The sequence below is a fragment of the Mytilus californianus genome, unplaced genomic scaffold (assembly GCF_021869535.1).
Source record: "Mytilus californianus isolate M0D057914Y unplaced genomic scaffold, xbMytCali1.0.p SCAF_7, whole genome shotgun sequence".
Taxonomy (NCBI): domain Eukaryota; kingdom Metazoa; phylum Mollusca; class Bivalvia; order Mytilida; family Mytilidae; genus Mytilus; species Mytilus californianus.
Window position 1 is genome coordinate 87901742 of NW_026262723.1, and position 24396 is coordinate 87926137.

Here is a 24396-nt window from a genome sequence, read left to right on the forward strand (position 1 = left end):
AGTTAGAGAATGGAAACCAATTTTGGGGTATACGTACAGATGGACAAGGGTAAACCTTAATGCCCCTTCCACTATGGCGGGGGCATAAAAAGTATTCTTGGAATATGAAGCATAAACTTCTCAATAGGACACCAAAAATCCGGTCAATATGGCCAAAAAAAGAAGTAGTATTCACTTTTTCAGCAATTTTCTAAGTTCATTAGCTTCAATTAGGACACCACTCATTCAATCATAATTAAACCCAAATCTGATGTGTAACTATTTGTTATACAATTATTAGGTGTGTAACTACTCGTTATACAATTATTAGGTGTGTAACTACTCGTTATCCAATTATATAATAAATGTCAGTTTAATATCTACTAGACTGCCAAGAGTAAATTCACATACTTTTTTTTCATGATGCTTTTTAGTTCCTACTATTCCTCTGGTTAGTATTAAGCCAAAGGAATGTAACTTATGATTCTACTAACAGAAAAAAATCTGCTGCTAATTATTACTCTGCTTGACTTAAATTGGTCATTTTTTTTATTGGAATAACCATTAAAAATTAACATTTAGAATGATTTGACACCTTTGCCCTTACCATAGATAAACCTTATGACTTATTTAAAGAAATGGCAGCCATGCCCTTAATTACTGTTAATTCAGAATTTATTGCATGCATTTATTATTGCGATTTTTGAAGAATGAACAAAATTGAGAGTTTATAATATATATATTTATTGTAATTTTAGGAAAAGCTACATACTGATATATGTATCAGATATCAGAACGTGAGTTCTTCTTATTGCGATACTCAAGGAGTGACATTATTGGTGTTAATAAAAACCTTGCAATAATTTGTGAATTTACAATATATATCTAATGGTAATACAGACTACTTTTATACAAATCTACCAACTGGTTTCACAGATTCACAGAGTAAGATTTTTGAAAAACATGACAGACTAACAGACAGACAGACAGACAGACAGATGGACTACAGACATAAGTGGTACAAATAAAGAGTGATGAACAACCTTAATATTATGGCTGGTTGAGCATTTATTTGTTGTTTTTTCATAAGAAACATGAACTTTTCCTCCTAGTTTAATATGAATGTAACAGTTGGTACATATGAAGGCCAGACAGAGTATCTAACTGGTTCCCATTCTTGTTAACAGAACTATCATTCTTATATTGTTGTTTCCCTCTTATAGATACAACAATTTTAGGAAAATACAATGGCCAGTAATGACAATAAAAAGTGAACGAGAAAATATTTTTTTGTCCATTTATTAAAGTCATTTATTATATACTATGCTTTGCACCAAAGGACGAAAAAATATTTCAGTCTAATGTTTATTTAGTATCACAACCACAAATAAAACTGTTGTTTCGATGGTACCATGTTTCAAATTCAGTGAATAGTCCAGTTTAATGAGCAAACTATACTATTCAGAATAAGGGTAAAACTGTTGATTTTCCTAGTACAAAGTCTAAAACTGTTGATTTTCCTAGTACAAAGTCTAAAACTGTGATTTTCCTAGTACAAAGTCTAAAACTGTTGATTTTCCTAGTACAAAGTCTAAAACTGTTGATTTTCCTATTACAAAGTCTAAAACTGTGATTTTCCTAGTACAAAGTCTAAACCTGTTGATTTTCCTAGTACAAAGTCTAAACGTGTTGATTTTCCTAGTACAAAGTCTAAAACTGTTGATTTTCCTAGTACAATGTCTAAAACTCTCCAGTGGCAATAGTGAAATTCTTAAAAACCCAAAATTAGCTTTTCAATATCAATCCTTACATTTGTGTAAAAAATTTGCAAAGTATAATTAAGTCAAACATGAAAGTTGGGAGATATTCTTGGATGGATGAATTGCCTCTTTTCTTTTCTTTACAGCAGCGAAAAATTCAAATAGAATAAACAATTAATAGTATTTTCTTCTCAAACGTAAAAGTAACTGGTGTTGATGACTGAAATTTGGTAGTCTATATTAATTTCATTAAAAAATGTCTAGACTCTTCACCCGGGACGATTTTGAAGCTTAGCATATGGCAATAGCACTTGTCTATTGTTGATGACCATATGTTGTCCTCTAGATGTTTATACTGATTCTGTTGTGTTGCTGGGTTGCAACCTTCATTTACATCTCCGTGTATTCATTTCTATTACATGAAAGTTTATGGATTATAAAATGTATTAAAGTGTGTTTCTTACCTTGTACTGCGCATTTACCAACATTAATAGGTAATAGTCAAAATTCCAATATTTAAATTCAAACGCAAATATTTACTTAACAATTTGGTATGATAAAAATATTAAAAGATCGTAAGTTCTCAAATGAATTATTCAAGTTCAGTTTACACAAGAGAATACACAATCATCTTCAATCACAAACAACTAAATTTTCGGCCTAAAACTTGAATGATACTTTTATCAATGAAAAAAAGATAAAGTACAAAATAAGGCAATTCATTCATAAAAACAGTAGTATTATCTTACTTGTGGGTCAGATCTCCCAGGGTGAGGATTTCCTCTGTAACAGACACAACTCAAGCTGTTCTATTAATAGAAAGGAATTCTCAACATAGTAAATCAATGAACAGGCTCACTATGACAGCTTATAGGATGAAATCTAGGTCAAGTACTTTGTGAGGGAGGAAAAAATTTACTTTCAGAAAATGTCTTATCTTTTAATACAGAAAAATAAAACTTTTTCTTTCTTTTTCATAATTTTTGTAATTTCTAAAATATCCTCCATCAGATTTTGGCTGTTTGTCAAGACCATCAACAGATAAAGGCTACTAGGTCAAATTTTATTTTAGCCTTCAGGTCATGCATAGAATTCATGTTCATATTGATTAAATGTTTATACTATCTTTTCATGGGAGAAAATTAAGTTTCTTATTTACAAATAATTCAACTGAAGACATGAACTGATTACATGTGTATTATGCAAGTTTTATACATTAAAATGACTTTTGCATTGCACTTCATAAAATCTAAGCATTCACCTTTGGCTGCAGGAAATTACTACTTATAACTATTGTAAGACAAATTTCACTGTCAAATTACAGAGACATCCAGTCTTAATGGCCTTCCTAATGATCAAAAGACCAACAAAAAAAACACACTCTATGACACACATTTTCTAATGCAAATCCATTTAGTTTTTTTGTAGGAAATTGTTCATGCACTTTAAGTAGAAAGAATCATCTCTGTTTTAAACAGTATTAAAGAAGTACTCTTAAGGATCTCATATGGATGCATAATACACAGATAAAAATATTGAAGAGTTTTCTTCTTTTCTCCCTTTTGGTTTATTCTTTTTTTATTTAAATGACAGTTTCATTAAATATAGGTCATTATGTTTGTTGCTTTATTTAATCAATGTAATTAGATACATACAATATGTGTTATCCCTTTGTAAGTTACCTCCCCTTCCTGATGATATTTTGTGAAAACATAAAATTAAAACATATTTTTTTGTCTTTAAAATTCACAAATGTAGAACCATAAATTATTTTATTGTTTTTTTTTTTCAAAACTAATGATAGTAAATTTCTGCATAACTACTTAATTTTATGTTTTCTATTTTCATTTTACATTTTAACCTACAGAGCTTAACAGCCAGTCAAGGTCGCTACACATCCCCTAGTAGTATTTTAATGCTGGAAGGTTGTTATTTGCAGTTTTTATGCACATGTATATATGTAACCTCCAGCAATCATGGTCTTACTTTCACATTCATTTATTCATTCTTATAACTTCCTTAATGACGGTCAATAATGACCATGCGGTGAAACTGTTAAGGGAAATAACTCTTAATTAGATTACATTGTAGTTCCTGTGGTATTGTATGTTATGTAAAATAGGTTACAAGTAGATTTGATCTGTCAAATGTTTGGGAAAGTATTACAACCTAAAGGTTAAAAGACTAATATAAGTAATAAATTTATAATTACAGGATAAAACAGAAAATTTACAACTAAGACTTGTTGACATTCACATACAATGTTAACATGTATGAATAAACCAAATTATATGAATTTATTAAAGGTCAATTACTGATCATTATAATATGAGTAATATATAATTGTAGGAGTTTATAGGAAGGAAATAACTTATCAATGAAATCTGTTATCATTCACAAAAACCCATCCTGTTCATCTTATTATAAAATACTATATTTAGATGTCCTTAAACTGTCACTGAAATTTAAATATCACTTAAACAAATACTACTGCAATTGAGAATTGTCATAAACTGATTTTTATGAATATTTTTATTTAAAAAATTTTTTTAAACAAAAATTATTATTCATTGACTGTAAAATTTACCTTTTCAGAGATTTCTCAGACAAGTAAGTAAGGATTTAGGTATGACAATTGTTAAAGTCAAGGTCAATTAAGTCATGTGATTATGAATTTATTTAACCTACAAACTGAATTTTAGAAAGATTGTGAACTTCTTGTGACAAACTTTATTTCAAAGAGAAAATGTAAGAATATTCTAATGTAAACAGTTGCTATAAGCTGTATCAGTCGTCACATGTAAAATGAGGACATCTGTCATGCTTCAGATAACTTTAATTCAAATTATCATTCAGTTAAAAAAAGCATACATTTTAGGCCAACAACTTGGTACATTGAAGATTTATGTTTGAGCATCAATTTGCACAAAAAATTTTGATGTCAGATTGATATATCTTACTGAAACTCAAGTAAGCATACATTATAATAACAACAGAAATATGCTTAAAAATCTCTCATTTCAAAGAAATATTTGACACAGAACAGTATATATTTTACCTGAGAATAGAATAAAAGTAAAGTCTGTCCTCATGTTGCCAAGTTTATATGTATAACAAGCCCTATTGTCTAACACCTGCCCCCGCCTATCATACATCTGTCTGAGTGAGACATTTACACCAACTTTCACAATTGTAGATTAAAATATTTCCATACCTTGGACAGCCATTCTGTAACACCCCTTCTCAAACACAGGAAACACTTGATTATGGTGGCTGATACAAACTCAAGTTTATTTTCCTTCACCTTAATTCTTCCTTCCCAATCAGACCAATCAAGCTTAGAGTCCACTGGTGTCAATATCTTGTACCAATTCTCTATAATTAAACAGGGATCAGGTTACACACCACATTTGCCTCACACAAAAAATTCTGTCATTGGGGAAAACTAACCATTTTTTGGTCAATTTTCCATAAAAAGTAGTATGTCTCAATACTGATGATAGAATAATAGAATTAAGTATTGATTTGTGATGTAAAAATGATGTTTAAATTTATGTTTCTCTGAAGTCCTATGATCACTGATAGCTTTCATGACCTATATCTTAACAATGATATGTACACACTTGACCAATATTTTGTTAGATACAGTGGCAAGGGTACTTAAAGGGGGGTTCACTTTCTTAGATACCAACTTTGTTAAATCTAGTTCTGATTCATTATCATTAGGATTTTCAATTTAGGAAAGGAATCATGGTATTGTTTTTTATTCAGTGCATGTCTTAAAAGTTATTTGGTATCTTCAATAAGTACTTTAGTCCATACCAAATTAAACTTTATTTTATTTAGTTTTTGGATGACAAGAACAGGTGTAAGCTTAATTCCATTATTTTTTTCCTGAAAACCATAATTATTGAAAGAAATAAAATGTTCAAATGTGACGTGAGATTGATTTGTTTATCTGAAATTTGTTTCTTTGAGTACTCAAACATCTAATTTTCAATTTTATTGTCAAAAAGGCAGTAACTTATTTTTTTCTTCAAATGTAAATAATAAGTCAGAAAAATGTGGTTAGACTGCTGGATTCAATGAAATAATTTCATATCACAACTTTCTTCTACCCCAAATTGATGTGACTGAATCCAAAAATGCTAAAAATTAATTTGTAATGGCCTTATGAATATACATCATGAATAATTTGTAACCCTAAGGCCTTGTGTTGTAGTCCTGGGATGACCTGACCAGGCATCTCTTACTTTCTCATAAATCATAATGAATACTGTCCTTCCAAAGTCATCATGAATACTGTTTTTCACAAGTCATCATGTTCCAAAATCAATTAGGAAATTAGTCTCTGAATGTTACCAGGTATAAAATTTAACACAACTTTTGAGTGGGAAAAAAATCACTGTATACTTTATTTAGAAATGTACTTAGCAATTCTTTTTAATCTTATTTTTTTTTCAATTATTCTGTACTTTATTTAGAAATGTACTTAGCAATTCTTTTTAATTTTTTTTTTCAATCGTTCTGTACTTTATTTAGAAATGTACTTAGCAATTCTTTTGATCTATTTTTTTTTTTTTTTAGTTATTCTGTTTTGACCATAACCTATATGGTAAACTTGCAATAATCTTTAAACCATAACATATATTTTAACACTCCATAACCATTGCCAATGTGTATTATCATTTTATTATATAGATATAAGAAGATGTGGTATGAGTGCCAATGAGACAACTCTCCATCCGAGTCACAATTTGTAAAAGTAAACCATTATAGGTCAAAGTACGGCCTTCAACACAGAGCCTTGGCTCACACAGAACAGCAAGCTATAAAGGGCCCCAAAAATGACTAGTGTAAAACCATTCAAACAGGAAAACCAACGGTCTAATCTATATGAAAACGAGAAACAAGAAACACTTATGAACCACATCAACAAATGACAACCACTGAACATCAGGTTCCTGACTATATAGTAAGCATGTGAAATTATGTTTCTAAAGTATTGGTAATTTTCTTTATTGCTACATACTTAATTGTATTTTTCCCATGTAACTATTAAATTTTCCATCAAGATGTGTTTAATGCATTCATTTAACAAAACCAACTTTGGTGGGAAACAAATTCTGTAAAGTAAAATCCTTTATCCAGTGTGTTAAAATATTCCATTAAAACTTTTATCAATGAAATATTTAAACCTATAAGTACAAATATTTGTCAGCATAAATTAGCCAAGATCATTTTATATATATATGGCAAGTAAGTTGTCAAGAATTTATATGACTTTTTCAAATGCATATTTATCTTTTGTATTGAATATGTCCTTTTCATACACACAAAGTGATTTGTATAGAATTTTCTATTTCGCAATCACCATGCATTCTATAGAAAAGTTAGCTATTTAATAATTGCCAATCAATTAACAATAAAATGGCTATTTCATAAGAACTATATGTTTTTAATAGAAAATTGTTGCTTTTTCAAAAGCGCTGATATCTTTATACACATTAATTCATACAGTCCTTATGAAAAAGATGCAACTCTGAAAATTAAACAGAAAATTTTATAAAGCAGTTTATATGATGAGATCTGCCATAGGAGACAAATCACTTTATATTCATACAACACAATGATGAATAAATTTATTTTTTACTGGAACAGACAGTTATAATACATATTTATGAATCATGCTTTTAAGTAATGAAGATAATGTGTAGAGCATTACAATATATATATCATATTCAGGAAATAAAATAATTGCCCTTTAAGTCGCCTCACAACTATTTCCCTTGGGGACATACAGCAAAAACTGGTGCCAGGCTACAGTATAAACATTTTCCTTTCAATTAATCCAGATTAATACATCCAGTGTACTTGCACCCAACAATTATCATTACCTTGTAATGGGAATTTGTATTATATTTAGACAAATTAACTGACATGGACAAAACCAAATTTCAAAGGAATGCTAGAAAAATGTGCTGACAATTTGGGATGAAAAAAAAATAAGACTTATTATTATTATGTCTTATATTTCACATGGCTTTAAAATTACGATCTATAATTAACATCCATGCTTTTTACTGTCTTCCTTACTTATCCATAGTGTGTAGTCTTTTAGTCTAAGAATATAGTACATGTCCATAGTGTGTAGTCTTTTAGTCTAACATGCATCATATTTTAAAATATGTCAGGGAAAAAGGTCAAAATTGAAAAAAAGTTTATTGTCTTCATAATTTCTAATTGAATAAGAAATAAATTTGCCTATTTCATATTTGAATTTGTATTAAGCAAGATAAAGTAGCAATTTGTTAATTAGAAACTAAAAAAAATGTATGTACAGAATCAAAGGTTAGCTAATAAGACAAGCAGTTGATTCCATATTGATTTCAATTTCATTAATGTATAAATTACGTGTTCAGTTATCATTGGTTTAAAAAATATAATTTTTTAGTTTATTTTCTTTTAAAATCACAGAAACCAATACATTCACTCAGAAGCAATTTATTAATTTGTCACTATTGAAATAGTATATTTCTTGTATTTAAAAAAGATGTCAGAACATTTCATTAACAATAAGTATTCACTTCACTTGACACTTTCAAGTAAAACGTGTAAAACAGATTTTAAAATAATTACTCCAATCTGCATCATCATTATTACTGGTCATTAATAAATTAACAGCTGAGTCACCACACAACTATTATTATTCATCAAGTATTTCATTCACACTTTATCATGAATGAAATATCACATATAAAATCAATGGTTTTTTAATGTAACATAGTGCTCCATTTCTAAAAAAGTATAAAACACAATTGAAGCAGTTTTATACATCTAAAATATACTGTTACATAAAAAAGGGAACATGCATTTAAAATTTTATTATGGTAAAAAATAATTCAAATGTACTTAAATCTGCACTGAAAAATTACTGTTTCTCATTGTTGAAGGCCAGACAGTGACCTAAAGTTGCTTAAATTCAGGTCATTTGGACCATGTTCGATGGTTGTCTCTGGCAATCATACTGCAACTCTTTAATTTATATTCGTCTACGAGAAATCAGTTCAGGAGGCTTATTATCAACAAATACAGAAATTCCCTGCCAAATAATTCTATTTGCAGCAGTGTAATGCATATTGAAATTTCTTTATGTATTTCATTTTTGACATATTCACAAGGTTTTTGATCCCACAAATTTTGAATATAGATTTGGATGATATGCAATCCCATACAATAGATCTGACAATGATACATGACCAATCTGCTTCAATAAAAACAATGGTTCTCTTCACATTGTGTAAACAATTTGGATTTCCTTTGAACTGAGAATGTATACATTTTGTATATCAATGGAGGTCAATAGCATGAGAGATTATTTATGACATATAATGATGAAGTACATTTGTACTCTGGTGTAAAAAAAACTGTTTCATCTTTTACTGTAAATAAAGAATTGTTTGTAACATACATAATATGATTAGTTAAGCATTATTTAGAACTTGCATTTTAAATTCTGATCACATTACTTGTATGCAACATTTCCTGATTATATTAAATGATCTCACAATTTTATTAATTACTGACATTAGCAACAATACCAATAATGAATGCACACAGCAATGTCTGAATTCACAGAATAACTTCAAGGATGGCAGAACCTCGTTTTAGGTTTTATTCTTTATGAATAACAACCCTAAAATGACTTCTTATAAGATTTTTCAAATATGTTGTGAGTAAAAATCATAGGCATAATTTTGACTGGCTGCCTAGCATCTAATGTGATATGAATATGACCCTGTTTACACTTATAAAACAGGAAGATCTTTCCTGAGATAGGTCTTAAAAAGACTGATCTTTAGTCTAATGTAAACAGGAAAGATCGATCTTCAATCGGACTTAAAAAGTCCACCTCCAGAGGTGGTTTTAAAAAGATCGATCTTATTTGAATCGATCTTTCTTCAAGTGTAAGCGCTTAGATCGATCCACAATCATTCTTTCTTCAAGTGAATGTTATATTTAGATATGAAAATAAATCTGTGTATGTTCGGCGGCAAAAACACACATGTTTAAAAACGATGGATGGGATAAGAACAGTAAATATAGATTCCGTTGTTGGATCATTCTTCTGAATCGATAAATTCTATTTATTTGCTGCAAATCCTAATTTTCAAATGCATTGACCTTTCATTTTTAAGTGATAGTCTTCTCACATTTCTTTGTTTAATGAATAAATGATGTGCAAACCAAAAAGATAATTAATAACTGCATACGAAATTCCAATGATCAAAATATGTTTTCCATGATTTTGAAGTGTGTGATTGTCCGTGCAAGATGCACACGTTATCATACTATTCTATTTTTACAATTATTTGTTTACGAAATGTAAAGTAATCAGGTCAGACCAGTTCTTTTTATGTTGCAGTGTAAAATCGATCTTGCTTGTGCAAATGTAAACGCGAACTGGTCTTTTTTAAGATCGATTCAAATAAAGGTAGGTTCAATTTTGTACAAGTGTAAACGGGGTCTATATATCCTGCTTCCTACTTAACCAACACACTGAGTACGATTTTTTGGTGTTAGCTTGCAAGGTAACAGTCAGAAGGAAGACATATCACCCTATTGAGACATATTTATATTCCGAAGCCTAATTGACCAGTTTTGCTTAAACATCCATATACTGCAAGCTTGGAGGAGCTTATACCAAATTAGTCTGGTTTCACAGATATGGGATCATTCACATGACCTCATCTTTAATTATGAGACCACTAAGATGGCTATATAATTATTGTAATGATTTGAATATGGCTATGCAAGGGGATGTGTCTTATCTATGCCCTATGTTGTTAAATCAGCTTAAAGATTCTATAAATCATCCCTATGAAGACTGCAACAGATTTTGCCTTACAATTTTGTGCTTTAATTGTGTGCTCAGGTCCAAACATGGTGTGACTGATTTTTAAATTTATGATTAAGCGGAATTTCTTTGGCTTGCATTAGAATGGAGGTAACAATAATGTATTTGAAGATTTGAGGGCACCAATTTTTGATTTTATGGTTGTAAACTCCATTTGCAACCATCAGATCACCAATTGATGCCTGCAAATCTTCCAATGCAATACTGTTTTTCAAACAGATGACACGAAAATAGCCAGCTGAGCAGCAAAAGATTAAATGATGATTTAACATTGTGTATACCTTTTAGCAACTGTATAAATTAGTACTTGTACAACTATCAAATATACAAACTTGAACACATTTTTCAGTTATATTTTGACCCTGATTCAGGACACATCAGTTCAGAGAAACCTATTCTGGCCATCACCCAACTATCAGTACCATCAGAGGGTATCACATTAATTATATTGGGTTTATTGACCAACTAAATGGCAAAATTCCAGTATAAATCACTTTTTTATCAAAAACTTGTCACCCATATTTCAATGAATATAGATTAAAAACAGTATAATCGAAAGTGACAAATCTTAACTAAAATTGTGTAGTTGTAATAACTATAGTATTGTCTGTCATTTAACATTATTTTCATGCAACATTCAGATAATATTTCTCAGAAGGGCAAAAAATGGAAGTGAATTAAAATGCACAATACAAACCATGTAACTGAGTAAAAGAATTATTCATAGATTAACAGAAGTAATGCATACAATTCATAAGATTTGAAATATTGTGAATATTGTTTTAGAAAATCTATCGCTAATAGATTCAGAAGTGTTTGAAATATATTCAACGTTGTGAAAAGGATCTATCCATGAATACCACTTAAAACAAAAGACAACAATATCAGGCTCTGAAAACTTTCTGAAGACAATAGAAAAAAATATCTTTGAAGATTTTTTTCCCAATAACTAATGAATACCTTTTTGATATCTTTAGACAACGCCCGTCTGTAAATTCATTGCACAGTGGTTTGTACCTGAAATACATATATCTGTTCTTAAACAAAAATCTGCATTAGTTATTGAACAAAAAATATCTTTTATCAGTAATAGATGTTAGAGTAATGCCTCATTACTGCACAGAAGCCGGAAGTAAGGCTGTCTACAAGCCATTCAATACATGTGGGAACAAAACCCATCAAACAGGAGAATTATCCTTAATAAAAACTCATGTATGAAAAAAAACATAGCAGTAATCTGCATTCTTAGCTAAACGCCTCAAATAAATAATAATTATTGTTAGGAACATTAAGTTTATGGGTATAAGTACAGCTTCATTGATCTGGTTAAATTAGATTTCCATCTGAAACCAAAACTATTTTAACAGGTTGTTCTGTGGTAATTTCTCTGCAAAAAAGTGACATAAAGTCTGACCTATATTACTTATATATACATTGTAATTTGTCTATAATGAACTATATCCTGTGTTGTATAAAAATCTTGAACAGAAGTTAAAAGTTCAAACATATTAAATTATAGACTAAGAATGTTCTGCCTTTTCTAAAGCAAATATTCTTAAACTTTCATTTTTTTGCATCAAAGTTTACCCAAGAGTTTTCTGCTTCCAAGACTCATTTTTAATGTTAATTATTTACCCTTTTTCAGTCCCAATGTTTCTGGAACATCAGTAATTGAACCTGAGCCCCAACCTCCCTTGGCACATTTTTTAAAATCATGGATCCCAAATGAATATCTTCCATCAGGTATTCTTAAGATCAAAAATTTTGGAAGCAAAATATATAAAATATCTGTGAGCATCAAATCTCAATCTAACTTAAAACAGAACAGCTAAAACAAGAAAGGTCAACTTGGGAGATGCAACTCTTAGTTTTATTACAATTACATTATATATAGTCTAACAAAATTAAACCATACCAATACCAAAGCATTAGCAACTGTTTGTATGGTAACCTTGGTGACTAATAGTCCACCAGCAGTGGTCTAGACCTATGCTCTTCTTATATCTATGATAGGAATATGAATGTATTAATTTCTGTGTCGTTTGATCTCTTATGGAGAGTTGTCTCATTGGCAATCATACCACATCTTCTTATTTTTGTTTTAACCCAATATTCCATGTCATGTCCATTCAATGGTGGCAATGCATTACTTTTGATTTCAGAATGGTTAACATCAAATATACATCCAGATTAAAAGAGAATGCATGAGCAGAATGACTAGTAACTCTTTACCAAATCTAATATGTAGCTTGTAAAATTCCTTATTTTCAGTTAGGGCTTAAATGTTCAGAAGTTTAAAGATTTCAGATTTTGAATAAGATTGTTGTCACATGGTATATTCAAACATAGATATATGGGTTTATACATCTATGATTCAAACTATTTTCTTTCTTCTTAAATCAGTCAAGGAGACAGATCCAAAAACTGGGACTTGTATCAGTCATATAAATGGTAGGTATTTATATAAAAATCCTAATTTAGAATTTCCATACCACCCACCCATTAATAAAATTTCAGAATTTTATATTTGCCTTTCATAAAGATTATTCATTTATTCCCAAGGTGTATATTTTTCTTTACCTAGAAACCTGAGAAATATGTCCCTTCACATAGAGTTGATAGATGTTGCCTTTTACTTGTCATGTTTGTAATGAATCATTAGATGTTTTATACTCCCAGAATAAACATCTTGGGAACAGGTCAGTTTACACCCACTTGTCACCTACTTTTGATCTTCACATCTCAAATCACACTTTTCTTTTTTCTCACACACACATAAATATATATATATAGACCTGTTTCAGGCCTAAACATATACAGTAATTGGTTCCTTTACAGAATACATATACCTATTGCAATCTCATATTTACTTATTTTTTTATAAAATTCAATTCTAAATATAAGAAATGAAAACATTCAACTGCATTATTATTTAAGAGTAAAACCACTCTAAAATACAGGTTTACCACACTTTGTTCATTTTCAAGTTTTGCTTATTCAATTTTTCCTTAATTTAGTGTTACATAAATATATAAAAAAAAATGAATTGGAACACTATCTTTTAATCAATTGATATTCTAAGTGCTATTCATAAATTTTATATTCAAATCAATTATAAAACTATATATATTTGTCAAGAATGGCTGACTTTAAGCTTAGAAATTCAATAACTAAATAATGCAAAACAGAATTTAGCTAAAGCTAAATGCATACAGTATAAATTTCCCCTCGGGGGAAATAACTCCTAATATTACAATTCATGCAAAAAGAAAAAAAAAACATTCATTTCACAAAATATCAAACCATTAAAACAATGCAAGTACAATTTTTATTTATTTTGATATTTTCAAACTTTTTTTTTAAATTCTTGGGAACAATTTTTTTTTAAAAATGTAATATATTTAGAAAGATAGAAAAATAATTTAAATACCTGCAGTATTACCTGTACCTTGCAAGCTTTGAGAACCAAGTAACTTTCCCTGGATATTCCCGTCTAAACTCCTACATTTACCTGTTCTCCCATATGTCATGTACCACTGACACAAATACTTTACATTCCTTTTATACAAAACATCAACTCAATTTTATCAACAAGAGAAGATGAATGAGTTAGAAAATATATTTAAATTTTAAAACAGCTTAATAGCAGACGAGGTTTAAAATTTTATTTCATGGCTGGCAAAACTAAGAAAATACCTCCAAGCTTTACATGTACAAAAAAAAAAATGTTTTAATAGAATACAATTTTAAATAATAAAAAACTTTTGTGATATATGTACTATCCTGAAAATAAATTAATCTACTTTTAGTTGAAGACAGGAAAAATGTTCTTTTTTGTTATATGTAAATATATTATGTCTATTTTGAATAAATTAACAAAAAACAGAACTAGTTTTCTTCTCAAATACTAATTCTAATATTTTCTTGATTTTTTTCTAAAAAAAAACTGATTTTAAACCAAAAAAGCATATTGAATAAAAGTTTGAATTAAAATAGAATAATTATAACATATCTGACTTATCTAAACAAGCTTTTTTACATTTCATAGAAAAGTTGGGTTGTTTTTTTTTTTAATGGAAATAAGTCAGCCATTAACTGAATCGATGTCAATAAACTTTTAAAACTTATGAATGAAAATTTATGTAAATAAGTTTCATTTCCATTCATAAAAATTGAAAATATAATATTTTTTCATTCATGTTTATAAAATTGAATCACATGACAGCGTTATCTACTTTACAATCGTGAGAGAGATTGTAGGTATGATTTAACTCGCTTCCCTGCTCTTCAAAGGGATCCTTCCAAACTCTTCCCACAAAAAACACTAATTGTCAGGTTCTTGCGGTTTACCAAAAAAAATCCATTAAAGGTCAACGGTTAACTTTAAGCTCTATATATTCTATTCACAGATTTCCGTTTTAAGCAAACAGAATATAATCAGTGAACTTGAGAAAAGTACAGATTTCAAAAAGTATGTGCAGTAAGAGACATCTTTGACTGTTTTTGATATGAAATAACTTAATTTGCACAGATATTTTATAAGCTAACATTAGGTTATATACAAAATATGACTTCTACATCATATGACATTATAATCAAGATTTCCTATTTAGCTTTGAATGAATTGTATACAGTTTTTGGAGACAGTGTAAAATAGAACCAAAATATATATAATGTGAGGGGAACCAAATTGCACTTATTTTGACAGTTTTTTCACCTACGTTTATTTATGATCCAGACAAAAGTTTCCATACTTTGTTTATTTTGTAGATGTATCCTTATCTACTATATAGTTTCACCAATTTTATTTTGAATTCATACTGAATCATAGAAAAATGGGTTTGAACCGACCTCCAAATGATCCATGATTCTGTTGTGAGGGGTACCCAAATTGCATCCATGCTTAAAATAACATCCTTAAAAATCGAATAGCTGATTTTTTGTTTTATCTCTCCAAATATTTAGAACAATTTGACAATAGTCCATACTTATTATTCCTTTTTAAGATATGGATGCCTGTAACATATTTCAATTGCTCATTTTCAAAAGTTGACTTTTTGTGGACGTCGCATGCCGACATTTCCGTAGATTTTACTTTTTCTAGTGGATACTCCATCTTTGATATATACTGTGAATGTTTTGTATATATTCCAATATATTTAGCTATGTTGAAAGACGTGCATAATGACAAATCATAAAAATACATATTGTTTAGTCTCTAAAAAAACTTGTAATAGAAAAACAAAGGATATGTAAGACTTCCCCTGCTATTTTTAGCTAAAAAGGTGCAATTTAGGTACTCTGTGCAATTTGGGTACCGTGACGTTATATTGCCACAGTAAGAACACAAACATGGTGTCAATATGTATTGTAAATTCAGCTATGTTTGCATACATTAATTATTGCCATTGCTAAACAATGGACAAAAATGTAAGATTAATTATTGTGAATTATGGAAGTGTTGTATACACATAATGCTATCAAAATTTAAATGCTAGTTTTTATCATTTTTGCATATGTATCCGGTCACAAATAATAAATAAAAAGTTCTGAATTTTCAGTTGCTTAGTTTCACTTACACCTCGTACCTTGATACATAATGTCTTGAACTTCATTCAAATTCAAAACTCACAAATCATCATGCATTTCACTTTTGAACATTTTCACATGGGGCTGGGGGTTTGGATGTTGAATACCACACTAAATTTAAGATATTTTTTTATTCATTAGGTAGAGATGATTGTCTTTTAATATTATAGTTAGTCAAACAAATGTAACTGAACCTAGAGAATGAAACCAGTTGAAGTTTAAGTGTAGAAATATAAAGCTAAACATATATTTTTGTCATAATTATACCATTATGAATAAAAGCAACAAAATATTAATTATATTTCAATGATTTTGTTGAAATGTAGACAGACACACCCAAAAAGAATTCAGTGAATGAAAATAATTGTTGTTACAGGGCAACATACTTGACATATCTTTTGCACCTTAACAAACAAAATTGTGCAGCATCAACTCACTGGGTGCACATGTGCAATAATCAGGTCAGACAAAGTTTAAACTGCTATTAATATCCATTTCTGATTCACTAGTCTATCCATTCATGTTTGTATTTTTACTAGCATTGTAACTATTCTTTTTACAGAGACTGAAACAAAGAAGAGGAAAAGCTCAGAGGAGCTACAAATGGTCACTAAGAGATCTTATCTATATATACCAAAATGTCTCTACAATTTGTTGTTAAGATTTCAGAAAGACTAGATGAAATAGGTAGATATGAATAAAGATGTATACATTTGTAGATGTATAATTTTTTTTATTACCACCCCCTCTGCTTTTAAAAAAAAATTATAATAGATATAATAATAATTAACATCTTACAAATTCCTCCATGGAAATGTAATATTACTCACTCCATATATAGTCAAAGAATTTAAAAGAGTTGTCTTATCAACAAAAACAGGATTAAGGTATTTTAACCATGAGTGATGTCTGTGCTTGTATTGAGTATCAAGAACATGATAGGTACATTGGAACTTATAAATTAGGCTAAATTGTATACAAGATTTAAGTTACAAAATTCCTTTACAAAATTACTTCTTTACAATTGGAGAAGTGACACTGTTAGTAATTTTAAAATTGTATGAAGGTACATGTCTCTTGTGCAGTATGTGTATGCCGACACCATTTTAAAGTTACATTGTATCTTTGAATATTTATCATATAGATCATTTTTGTCAATCAAACAACATATAGATTATATTTTTTCTTCATAACAAGTAATTGTTTGGAAAGTAAACTTTTTAATATTGATGCAAACTGTGATTTCATTTGTTGCTAACTACTAAAAAAACAAAGTTTATTTCGAAACAGCCACCTTGATTACCATAGATGTTATTTCCTAAGCAAATCTAGCAAAAGACCACAAAAAAGACTTAAAATCAAATAAAAATAGAAATTACTGAAAAAGAAAAATACACCATAAATAGCAAAATAAATAATATATCATGCAAATATAAAATTTCATTTCCCCCTTATTAGAAGCTTTATATATGCAATAAGACTTTTTACTTTCTTTGAAGGAGTTGACATGACCTAGATAAATGACAACAATCATGAATATGTCAAGTTTATGACAATCTCACGGTAAAAAAAAACTTTTACATGTACTTACACAGGTAATCTTGGTAAACGGACGATCCAAATGTCTTTTCCTGTTATTAGCATACATTTGAAGGGGTAATCACAGTGACGTCTAATTAAAACGTTTCTAAATACCACAGAATTTTAAGTATGTTTCATCACCATGTCGACATAACAATGTAAATTAGTTTCTGAATTATAAAAGAATTTTTCAATTGTGTCCTTAAATATCTAGTCTTTACAAAGCAACGTGTGATGAATTGTTTTAAAGAGCCACAGATAATGGGATGGGATTGATGTGCCCTTTTCCATACCACTGACCTTTTAACTGGGTCAATTTATAGTTCTAACTATAACCAAAATGTAATGTAGACATAATGAACTCAAATTCCGTCCTTTGTTCATCGGACAGGTATTTCAATAAAAATTATGTGGCTATCATTTTTAAAAACCATAAAATATTTGCTTATTAAGCAATATATACAATTATGTAGCTAATACCCTTACCATTGCTTATAACGGCAAGTCTGATTGTTTGTTACACAAATATTTCAGCCAAATCATGTTTGAATAATGGCTTAAGTTCTTTGGTCTTGTTCAATTCCCTTTAGGCCTTATCCCTCAAACAAATAGAATTATTTTTGCATAATTTTAAAGAATCTTTGCATTAAGCCATTATTACTGATAAACCAGGACTCTTATAATATTTGTCGACTCAGCAAACTAAATAATGCTGATAAGTAGTTTCTTAAGTAAAGTAAACAAATTTAAGAATTTTAAAAACATAATTTACATTTTGAAATTTTACAAGCAGTCTCTCTTTACTTTCTTTTGCAAAATTGTCAAGCAGAGTTTCTTTGCTATTAAATTACAGAATAGTGGAAGAATGAACAGATTTGACAAATTTTTATCCCTATTTTGACTCAATAAGAAAGGCAAATGAATGACCATTCTCCGGTAATTGAAACCCTAATTAATCACAATAAAAAATAAAACAAGGGATACTCGAGAATAAAATACAAAGTATTTTCTCAAAGTTGGGTCCAATTCATTCACTGAGCTGCAAATAAGAATTCCAACCAAATAATTTGGTACAAGAGAACAACCAACCCAAGGTTTTTGTCAATAATTTGGTCCAGGAAACTGTATAAGATAAGATCAGTAAGTAGAGTTTATATTATATTTAGGATTTAAAATTATCACTAAAATTCATGTAAAAGAAATATACTAAGGCCCAAACCCTAAATATACTATGCGCTCTGTTTAAAAAAAAATTTTTTTATATAAAGCAAATATGTTAAAAATAAATTAAATACCTACAGTTTTTTGAAAATGTTGAATTAATGAATTTGTTTCTTCTTTTATTTTCCAATTAAATATAATTATCTTCTGCATTGAAACTGCACTTCTACGGTAACTAAAACAAAGTTCTGTTTAAATATGTATAAAATGATTTGCACCTTAGTGACTTATAAGTCTCTATATACATTTATTACACACCTATATCTCTGTAAAAGCCTGCATTCATTTTCTTCATTCTATCCACAAAATCTGCGACTGATCTAAAAAAGAAACCATTTTCTGAACAAATTTCTTGTAAAATTGCATGAAATTAGAAGAAATCAATGAAAAATCATGTGACATAGGTTATGACCCTTCTTACATGTATATGATTAAGTTTATCATATTGCAGCATTGTTCTAATAATAAATTCAAACTTTGCACTAGTTATAATAAAGGAATGCATCCTTTAATGACATGCGTGTGGTCCACTTTTTAATCTGGATTATCAAAAGTCCAACCCTGCACATTAAAAAGTTGAAATGACCGTGTGCCTCTTTTTAATCCACATTCATTTGTTTACACAACACTTGGCTGAGACTTTTGTTTGAGATTGACCAAAGAATTTGTTTAATATGGTCTAAGCTGATAATCCACTTTAAAGATTTATCATATTAGGTTAAAGAATTTCATCAAGAAGACCTAGAGGAATTTGTCCTGCAGGCTAAGCAAAATTATAATTAGTATTCTTTTCATTTTCAAAATTTATTGAAATAAGTTAAGTAACATAAAATTAAGTTAAGGAAAATGCATTTTAAGATCTTATAGAATGACTGATATGCTATTTATTTGCACCTTAAATTATGCAAATTGCCGAAATATAGATTTTTTTTTACGAATTTTCAATTCTATTTCATTTTATCACTTGGCCTTGTCTTTTTTCCCCTCGTCGTAATAAAAATCTAGAAGCTTTGCATTAGGGGAACTTATTTCTAATTTTGAGGAATGTAATCATTTTTACGTAAAATTTTTGGATCGAGCTCAAGTATGACTTGGATTTTCTTTGTTTTTACAGTTTGAATATAGAATAAGGGATTTTTCTTTTGACATTTTTCCAATGTTTACCTTAATCAGCTGTTTTTACAGTTGACTAGGTGATTCTGGAGTGCATATTTTAAAAGTAGAATTTCATACGAAAAAAAATATACTTTAAATCAATCGAGCTGTAAGATCAATGACAGATTTCACTTGTCAGCATATTTTAATGAAATCACTATCTTTTTATTTGTAATTTTATGCCAAAATTAACCACAATTTCATTTTCAAAAGTCTCAATGCTGAAAAAAAATCTGCATTTCTTAAAATGTTTCCAATTTTTCGTGCAAACAATTAAATCCGTTGTAATTCAATTAGTTATATATATAGTTTTAACATCATTGTCTAGTTCAGCAAACCATATTAACACAACCTTCTATTACAGAATGTACATTTGAATAAAAAAGAGATATACATCTATGAGCAAACAACCCAATGGCAAAAAAAAAACCAAAAGACATCTAGAGTTCAACAAACTGCCTTTAATGATAGGTCGTTGTTCATCTTTTTATATTTGTTGTAATACTTTTTTTCTTAATTTCAATTATAAACATTTCAAGAGCTTTAGTTTTAGCAGATTAATTTGCATATAACTTTTAAGATTTTTTTATTTTTTTTTCTCAAATAAAAAGAATACTGAAACAAATTGAGTACGATGTCATAAAACAGAAATATATACTGTGGATTCATTTATTTTCGTGGGTACCAATTTTCATGGATTGAGGAAAGCTTGCTTTTTCATGGATATTTGATTTCGTGGTTTAGACAAAGTGCACACACAACCCTACAGAACATTTGCAATTCGTTAAACATTTGAATTTGTGGTTTACCTGTACCCACGGAATCCCTGATAATTGGTATCCCACAAATAATAATGAATCCACAGTATCAAAAGAGATGTTAAGTATACATTAATGAGACAGCAAACCAACAACACAAATAATCAAACGATATGTAGAGGTCAAGAAAGAGACTGCATTTGCATAAAAAATCAAATTTGTTAACTATTCTTTCTGTCTATCCCAGTTGTCTCAAAAGGTGATTTTGATGAAGTTTAAGTATGTGGGGCTGTATTGAAGTTTGGAGACTTAGTATGGATATCTCAGTTTTTATGAAACTGCTTGCACTTGTGTGGCGATTTCATCTTCATTCTTATCCAACAAAACCATCGCTGTTAAGCAGCTTACCAAATATTCAGTTATTCTGTTCAGTAATTACCATACAAAAGTGTGTTGTAAATATTTGTTGGATGAACAACTGGACAGAAGGACAAGGTGATTGAATATAGCCCCCATTTCTAGAGAAGTATGAAAATTTACAAAGAACCAGCACAATTTTAGACCCTTGGGGTTATGTAGGATCAGAAATTTTATGAAAACCACTGTTCAGGGATCCTTTGATATTCAGTAAATACGACCTATACTTTTCAATATTTGTTTACAGATAAAAATATACCCCAACATAATAGTCATGAGTTAATCTTGAGTTAACTAATCTTTAAATTCTGTGAGATAAAAAACTACGTTATAACACTTGTATTGTCTAATAATTTGTATATAGGGTTAACCAGTGGACATCCATTTGTGTGAATCTAAATTATCTCACAGCATACTAGTATACATAGAGTATTGTCTCCATAAACAATAAACATTTTGCACAGCATAGCATTCAGTCATGACTTCAAATTGTTTTTACAACCCTTAACCTCATGATATTTGCTCTAAGTATAGCCTTGAGCAGAATCAAACTGGAATATTTCTATAAAACTCCAAATTCTTTATGGCTAATACACTCATATGACCATTGTGACCAAAAGACCTTGAAACTGTACACGGCTGAATGACAAGGCTCTTGCTCCCTAAAGTACTCCCAGCAACTGTTTTTCAAAGTTCGAGCTTGAGAAAATTATAAGCTTTTTTCTTTAATATGTATGTCATGACCTTCACCCCTAAAATTATTCATTGGTTTAAATTAAGTCGTCATCCTTTTGTACTTGACCTTTGACTCCTTATTAAACTATGAAAGATTTATAAGGTATTCTCATTACGGAAAAGTGGAACTAGATGCTCAAAGGAGACTAGATCTTTAAGCCTATAATATCATATCTCCTTCTTCAGTAAACTATACACTTAAGGATGTACTTAGGTCAGGTTTAGAAATTTTTGTCAATTGTACGAACTCCTTGTAAAAATAAGGAGATGTGGTATGATTGCCAATGAGACAACTATCCACCAAAGTTCAAATGAAGTGGATGTAAGCAATTATAGGCAACTGTACGGCCTTCAACAATGAGAAAAAACCTTACTGTATGGTCGGCTATAAAAGGCCCCGACATGAAAAATATGAAACAATTCAATTGAAAAAACTAACGGCCTAATTTATAACAAAACAGTTTACGAAAAACAAATATGACAGACATGAAATAACCTTGGTTTTTTTCCTACTATACAGGGTAAAATATTTTGCCCCATAACACCCATTTTTCTTTTCATATAAGACTTCAATAGCTCATAAAAGGTCATTTACCAAAATTTAAGCAGATTCTAGATTTCTTTTCTTTCAATTTGAGACCCAAATAATACCAATGCAAATATAAGGTAAAAGTCTGAGTAAGCCTTTTCCCACCATTTTTAAAAAATTAAATATCTCAAAAAGGAGCTCCATAACCTATCAATATTTTTAGCCTATTTTGTTCCTTAACTAATGCTCTTCTGAGTTATAGTATCAATTTTAAATTCTAGATTTTTTTTTAATTTCACCTAAGTACATCCTTAAAGGTAGATTGCAGGCAAGTTTAACTTTACCTTCCAGTGGTTTCAAAAGAGAATTTTATAACAAGTCCAGAGATTACCAACACCAAGGAATATCAAAGGTTTACCCTATTTTGCTGGTGACATAGAAACTAAATTTTTGAAAAGACCAATACTTAATTGCCTTTACTTCAATTATGATGTAAAAATAAAATATATCATTGCAAACCTGTGTTTTCAGTGATGAAACTTTCTCTCCTGTTGAACACTCAACCTATAAAAATAAAACCACAAAAATGTAAGTTAAGCATAAATAAATCCAACTTCAAGTCTACTTTTATCAATTATCAAAGACTATGTGTCTTAATAAGTTCACTGGTCATTAAAATGGTTTCAATTAGGTAAATTTTTCACTTAATTGAAGTGCTTGGCAGAGGAAGGAGATCGCATGACTTGGTAGTGTAAATGACGTAGTTTAATATGATAGGGAAAGTTCTAATGATGGGATTTCTATAAATGCAGTCCCTATGCATTTCTAAATACTTCTCTATCTGATATAAACAGAAAATTATAACATAAATTTGAAATCCCATGTTTATTTATTTGAAATTACATCATTTTGCTTCCTTAGTCATTGATTAGCCATTATTTATAATAAAATTATTATTCATAAAAATTTGTCCATAAGTACAGAAAAAGTAACACTAATTTGGATTTTTTTTAGAAATATATGAAGAACAAAACAAACAAAAAACCAAATATTTGCCACAATCAATTTTACTGGGAGCTCTTCGTCGTTAGCTGTTTGAGTTAACTCTTTCTATACAATAATGCAGACTTTACCATTTATGTATGTCACACAATAGACAAACGAAGGATATGGGGTATCCATCCATCACACAAAATCAGTACATGCACAACAAAAAACACACAAAAAGCAAAGGAACAGCGCTTTTATTGCTGTTCTTCATCTCAAAGTCACAGTGAGGCCTAGTCAATTTCCAAAATCTTAAAGACCAAAAGATGCGTTCATTTCCAATAATGATTTTAAAATTTTTGATTTTGAAAAAGTTATGCTCTGCAGTCATTTTCGAATAATTCATTTGTTTCCATAGACAAACCAGATTTCAAACTAAAGTTAATTGATCCAGATTTCCTCCATCTGAGAAACCTGTGTCAAATGATTATTTATGTGTGACCATATAAAGCTTAAATAACCTGAAGATGTTAAATTATGCATTCCATGTCTTAAGATAAAGTTTTCAGATTCAAAAATACATTATACATGCAAAGTGCATAAATATCCTTCAAATTGTTTCAAATGTATAAAAACCAGTTTGAAAAATAGATTAATTTTGAATTTACTATCTCAATCTTAATCTCTTTCAAGAAACATTTTCATCCAAATTTGTGTGAAGAAAAGAATGATGATTAAAAATTACCAAAACATTATAATGTAATAAAC

The 24396-nt window shown here is 29.3% G+C and overlaps 1 long non-coding RNA gene across 5 annotated transcripts in view; it reads right to left on the bottom strand.

The window, feature by feature from the left end:
- The window catches only part of LOC127707468 (uncharacterized), a 73359-nt gene extending 53990 nt beyond the window's left edge, over positions 1-19369 (bottom strand). For 3 of the 5 annotated variants that reach the window (XR_007984931.1, XR_007984934.1, XR_007984930.1), the window contains exons 1-3: positions 14087-14328; positions 11617-11673; positions 4954-5114 (exon numbers count right to left, since the gene is read on the bottom strand). This is a non-coding gene — a long non-coding RNA (uncharacterized LOC127707468). Of the gene's footprint in view, positions 1-2488; positions 2902-4953; positions 5115-11616; positions 11674-14086; positions 14329-19305 lie in introns of those variants that run through there. The other 2 variants (XR_007984932.1, XR_007984933.1) reach the window with 2 other exon arrangements.
- Positions 19370-24396: the final 5027 nt, after the last annotated feature.